Raw genomic sequence first — 6,000 nt, 5'->3', positions numbered from 1 at the left:
ATGGATGTAAAATCGGTGGACAAAAGTTTAAGAAGAAACAGGACATTTATGTAGCCTCAAAGTATTTCCCCAAAATATTTATCACATACAGAGGGGAAAAAATGGTACATTTACAGTAGAAAAATACAGCAGCCACCACCTTAACCAAGCAATGTAAGTGGAGATCACCAGCAATAAGAATATCGACATCATGTACCCCTAACGTGACGCACAGGGGTGAAGAACACAACACCACTTGTATGATACTCGAGCCAAAAATGCATAATCTCAACTTAACCATAAGGAAACATCAAACACAAATTGAGAGACGCTGTATGGAATAATATATCGGTAATCATCCCGACTGTCAAGACTGGGAAAGATAAGCAAAGACTGAGCAATGGCTGCAGAGTAGAGGAAGCTGAAGAAACATAACCACTAAAAGCATTGTGGGATCCTAGACTGGATCCTGGAACAGAAAAAGCACATTATGAGAAAAACAGCTGAACTTTGAATAAGCACTACTGTTTAATTAATACCCTAGAAGTCATAAATATCAAGGAAAGCTGGGTGAAGGGTACATATAAACTCTTTACTATGTTTACAGCTTTTCTGCAAGTGTAAAATTATTTATTTTTTAAGTTTGTTTATTTATTTTGAGAGAGAAAAAGTGAGCACCAGCAGATGAGGGGCAGAGAGAGGGACAGGAGAGAGTAAGAATCCCAAGCAGGCTGTATAGTGTCAGCACAGAGCCCCACAGTTGGTGAGATCATGACCTGAGCTGAAATCAAGAGTCAGATGCTTAATTGGCTGAGCCACCTAGGCGCCCCAGTCTGCAGTTATTTTTAAGTAAAAAATTAAAAAAAAAATTTTTTTCACACACACACGCACATACATCTGGATTTCCTGTTACCTGAGAGTACATGTGTTTGGCAGGTGGAGGTGGGCAGGTCGGAACACATGATCTTATGCAATAGCCAAGTTTACATGTGTCTTATCACCATCATTCGACTATTAATTCCTTGGGGGTAGAGAGACTTGAGGGTCAGAGGAAAGAACACTAAACTGCAAATTAAAAAAAAAAAACCTTTTAATGTTTATTTATCTGTGAGAGACAGAGATAGAGCCTGAGCGGGGGAAGGGCAGACGGAGAGAGAGAGACAAGAATCCGAAGCAGGCTCCAGGCTCTGAGTTGTCAGCACAGAGCCTGACGTGGGGCTCGAACTCACAAACCATGAGATCACGACCCAGGCGCCCCACTAAATTTCAAATGTAAAGACCTCACTTCTACTGGAGTCTCTGCCCTTTACTAACGGTTACGACATAAGTAGTTAAAATGATCCACTTACAAGCTGTGTGGACTTGAGCAAGTTACTCAATATGTTTGTGCCTCGGTTCCCTCGTTTACAAACCACTACTGACCACACAGAGCACTGAGAGCAATGCTGATGATAGCCACTATGATCACAGATGCTGACCAACCGGAAGGGATGCTGGACCAATGGGAACAGACACTGGCTATGAAAAATCTATGAGTGCAAAGCAGGGGTGCTGGCTGATGATGGAGGTGGGCTGGCTGTTGCGAGGAATATGTGAGCTACTCTTCGTAAACTGTCAGGCCCAGTGCCTCACACAGAGTAAGCAATTAATAAGGGTTAGTTACTAGAACCACGTCCCAGTCACTGGCATGTTTTTCTAGCTCATTTAATTCTTAGGACAATTCTGTGATACAGAATACTATTCTTCCTGTATTTAACAACTGAGGAAGATGGAGTTGAGAGAGGTTAAGAAACATACAACAACGGGGATCAAATCTGAAATCTGAAACCCCACGTACTGTGTTCAGTCCTAGCTACATAAAGTTGGCAGGGCCAAGTGCAAAATGAAAATGTGGCTCTTTGTTCAAAAATTATTAGGGATTTCAAGACAATGACAGCAGAACATAGTAAACTAAGTGTGGGGCCCTTCCGAGTGTGGGGCCCTTCCGAGTGTGGGGTCCTTCCAAGTGTGGGGTCCTCTGAGCATGGGGTGCTATGTGACTGCACAAGTCGTACTCCTGGAAGCTGGCCTTGATTGTGCTGTTTCCAAAACACCAGAGTGAGCTGGAAAGAGAACCCACATGAAGGAAAACCTGAGCATTAGTCTCAGGAATGAAGGAGTAAATACGAGACAAATATACACCCCTTTGGTGCTTCATAAATGCCATTGTAATGTGCTAACAGCTTCTAATGAGCACAGAGGTCATTAGTAAAACAGAGAATTCAAGAAGCAGAGAAACGAAGAGCCCACCCAGGCATAATCTGCTGGAATATGGAATGCCAATGGACTTTCCACCACAATGTGAGTTTATTGAATTGTTCTGGTTTTTCCATATTCCAGAGAGTCTAATTATGGTCTGGGTTAAAGATCACTAAAGACCTTTATATATCACACTTATTTTAGTTTGAACTCGGCCACTTTTTGAATTTGTGAGTTTTAACACGGACAAATGTATCCCAATTACTGACCACATTAGCTAATACTTCGGAAAAACCCGCTCAGCAAGGAAGCTTCATTTTAACTTTGCTCAAGTAAGAAGAAAGAGAAAGTAAGCAGGGAAAAGGATCTCTGTTGTGTCTTGAAGTCTTAGTTCACTCTCCCCTGTGTTCTTTCTCTGAGCTTGCTGAAGAACAGCCTCCCTGTGTGGTAGAGAGAGACCTGGCTAAGGAGGACATGCTTTTCTGTCAGATACTCGGATGCTGAATCCACTTTCCTGGTGTATTAGCATTTATCTGAAGATGCTCAAACACTTCAAAAATAACATTTTCATTTAACAGATGGGAATGCTGAGGTACTCTGCTTACGCTCTTTGTTTACTGTGTAGCATCAGCTTTAAGCACTATTTCGTTTCTTTTCAGACTAAATTTTGATCAGTTCTATGATGAAGATGAATCAATAGATCAACGAGCATTTGACACCTACTAATTTTTCGTGTACCAAGGATTCCAGAAGGACCTACTTACTATCGGAAATAAGGGATTTCAAGCCTTCCTGAAATGAGAACCCTCATGCCCTAGGGATAATGTGATGGTGAAGTCCCTGACATGATGATTAAGCTGGAGGCCTTCCCAACCCCCGTGGAATGCTAAAGAATACTAAAGAACTCAACCTCGGGTAGAAGGTCATTGAAGATGTGGGGTGGGGGATGGTGAGAAACGGAGACTTTGCTACCAGACAGTTATCCATAGGACATCTGGCTGAAGCTCTCAGAAACTTGAAGTTTTCTATCAAAGAAATATTAACCCCAAAGAGCCAGACAGGCCACACCTTGTGTAAGCCAACATTGAGTGTAGACTAACGGAGATGTCACACTAGATTGGGCCATGTCCTTGCCATCCTGAATAAAAAAAAGAATTCTATCCCAGGAAAGTGGGTAAACTCAGTGATGGGTGAGTTGCAATAGAGTGGAGCAGGGCCTGTTGAGAAGGGGTCACATGGGCTAACAGGATAGTGTAGATCCCTCAGTCCTGAAGAAGGATGTCCTGCAGGACTTCTGCCCTTTTCTGTACACATAAAGACTATCAGCACAACATTGTGGGGATGAAATATAAGGTGGAATCTGATCATTGTACACACAGATATCTCTCCTGCCTGCTTCCTTTCAGTAACAGAACCAGGAATATGGCAGTCCCCTTGGAGACTACCTTTCCCATCCTCAGGGTTTGTTTTTTTTTCTTCATCCTATGATAGAGTTTCTTTTTTTAAATAATAGCTTTATTGAAATATAATTAATATACCTTATAAATCACTCATTTATAATCAATAATATAATCACTTCTAGAACATTTCATCACCTGAAAAAGAAATGCTATACCCAGTAACGAAACACCCCAGTTTCCTCCAAACCTGTCCCTACCCCCAGCCCTGGCAACCACCAATTTACATTCTGTTTCTATAGCTTTGCCTGTTTTGGTAATTCCATGTAAATGGAATCATATAATACATGGTCTCTGTGGCTGGCTGCTTTCACACAGCTTAGTGTTTTCAAGGCTCATCCATGTTATAGCGTAAGTCAGTACTTTATTCCTTTTTATCTCTGAATATTATTTCATTGTATGGATATACCATATTTTAAATCTATCCATTCATCAGTTGATGGACACTGGAATAGTTTCCAATTTGGGGCTATTATGAATAATGCTGTTATGAAAATTTATCAGTAAACTTTTGCATGAACATATGCTTTTATTTCTCTTTGGGGTGTATGTGTACATACACACACACACACATATATACATATATATGTGTACATATACATACATATATGTACATATACATACATATATGTACATATACATACATATATATGTACATATACATACAAGTACATACATATACATGCACACACATACATACTTAGGAGTAGAATTATGGGGTCATAAAGTAATTCTAGGTTTAATCTTTCCAGGAACTGCCAAAGAGTTTTCCAAAGTATCTATAACCACTTTACATTCCCAGTTTCTCTACATCCTTTACCAACGCTTGTGATCTTTTCATTACAGCCATCCTAGTGAGTGTTGCTAGGTTTTCTTACTGCTTTTTGGCCTCTACAGTTTCTGATAGTTAGCTGTCAGTCTTATGAAGAATCTCTTATATGCAATAAGTCATTTTTCTCTTGCTGTTTTCAGATCCCCTCTTTAACTTTTGACAGTTAGATGTATCCGTTTGTTCATCTCTTTAAGTTTATTCTTCTTGAAGTTCATTGTGCTTCTTAGATGTACAGATTAATGCCATTGTAAAATTTAAGAAGTTTTAAGCCATAACTTTTTCACGTATTCTTTCTGTCCTTTCTCTCTTACCTCTCCTCTCCTTCTGGGATTCTCATCATGCATGTGTTGGTGGGTTTAATGCTGTTTCACAGATTGCTTAGCCTGTGGTAATTTTTTTAAAGGCAGTGTAATTGGTTTTTTTAAATATGTAATTTATTGTCAAATTGGTTTCCATATAACACCCAGTGCTCATCCCAACGGCTGCCCTCCTCAATGCCCATCACCCACCCTCCCCTTCCTCCCACCCCCCATCAACCCTCAGTGTATTCTCAGTTTTAAGAGTCTCTTATGGTTTCACTCTCTCCCTCTCTTTTTTTTTCCTTCCCCTCCCCCATGGTCTTCTGTTAAGTTTCTCAGGATCCACATAAGAGTGAAAATAAGTCTGCCTGACTTATTTCACTTAGTGTAACACTCTGCAGTTCCATCCATGTTGCTACAAAAGGCCATATTTCATTCTTTCTCATTGCCAAGTAGCATTCCATTATGTTTTTTTAAATGTTTATTTAGAAACAGGGGTGGGGAAGAGAAAGTGAGTGGGGGAGGGGCAGAGAGAGAGGAAGAGAGAGAGAGTCTCAAGCAGGCTCCATGCTGTCAGCACAGAGACCAACTCAGGACTCTATCTCACGAACCACGAGATCATGACCTGAGCTGAAATTAAGAGTTGTACACTTAACCAACTAGGCCACCAAGGTGCCCCAGCTTTTGGTAGTTTTTAAAAACTTTTTTCTTTTGTTCCTCAAACTGGGTAATCTCAATTGACCTATCTTCAGGTTCATAGATCCTTTCTTTCACCAGCTTATATCTTCTTTTGAGACCTTTGCATAAATTTTTCATTTCAGTTATTATACTCTGCAACTCCAGAATTTCTGTTCAATTCTATTTTATAATTTCTATCTCTTTATTGATTCTCCACTTGCTGAGATATTATTTTCACACTTGCCTTTCATTGTTTAGAAATGATTTTTCTTGTTCTTTGAACATATTTATAATAGCTGATTTAAAGTTTTTATATAATAAGTCCAACACCCTACTAGGGACAAGGGCAGTTGCAATTGACTATTATTTTCCTACAAATGGTCCGTATTTTTCTGCTTCTTTGCATACCTTGTAATTCTTTGTTTAAAACTGGATACCTCAATTAATATAATGTGATAACTAGAAATCAGATTCTTTTTTTATTTTCCCACTCCAGAGTTTGGTGTTGTGGGTGCTT

Source organism: Puma concolor, chromosome B3 (assembly GCF_028749965.1).
Source record: "Puma concolor isolate L17-30 chromosome B3, mPumCon1.1.hap2, whole genome shotgun sequence".
NCBI lineage: Eukaryota > Metazoa > Chordata > Mammalia > Carnivora > Felidae > Puma > Puma concolor.
The sequence above is the reverse complement of the archived record's forward strand: the minus strand, read 5'-3'. Positions refer to the sequence as shown.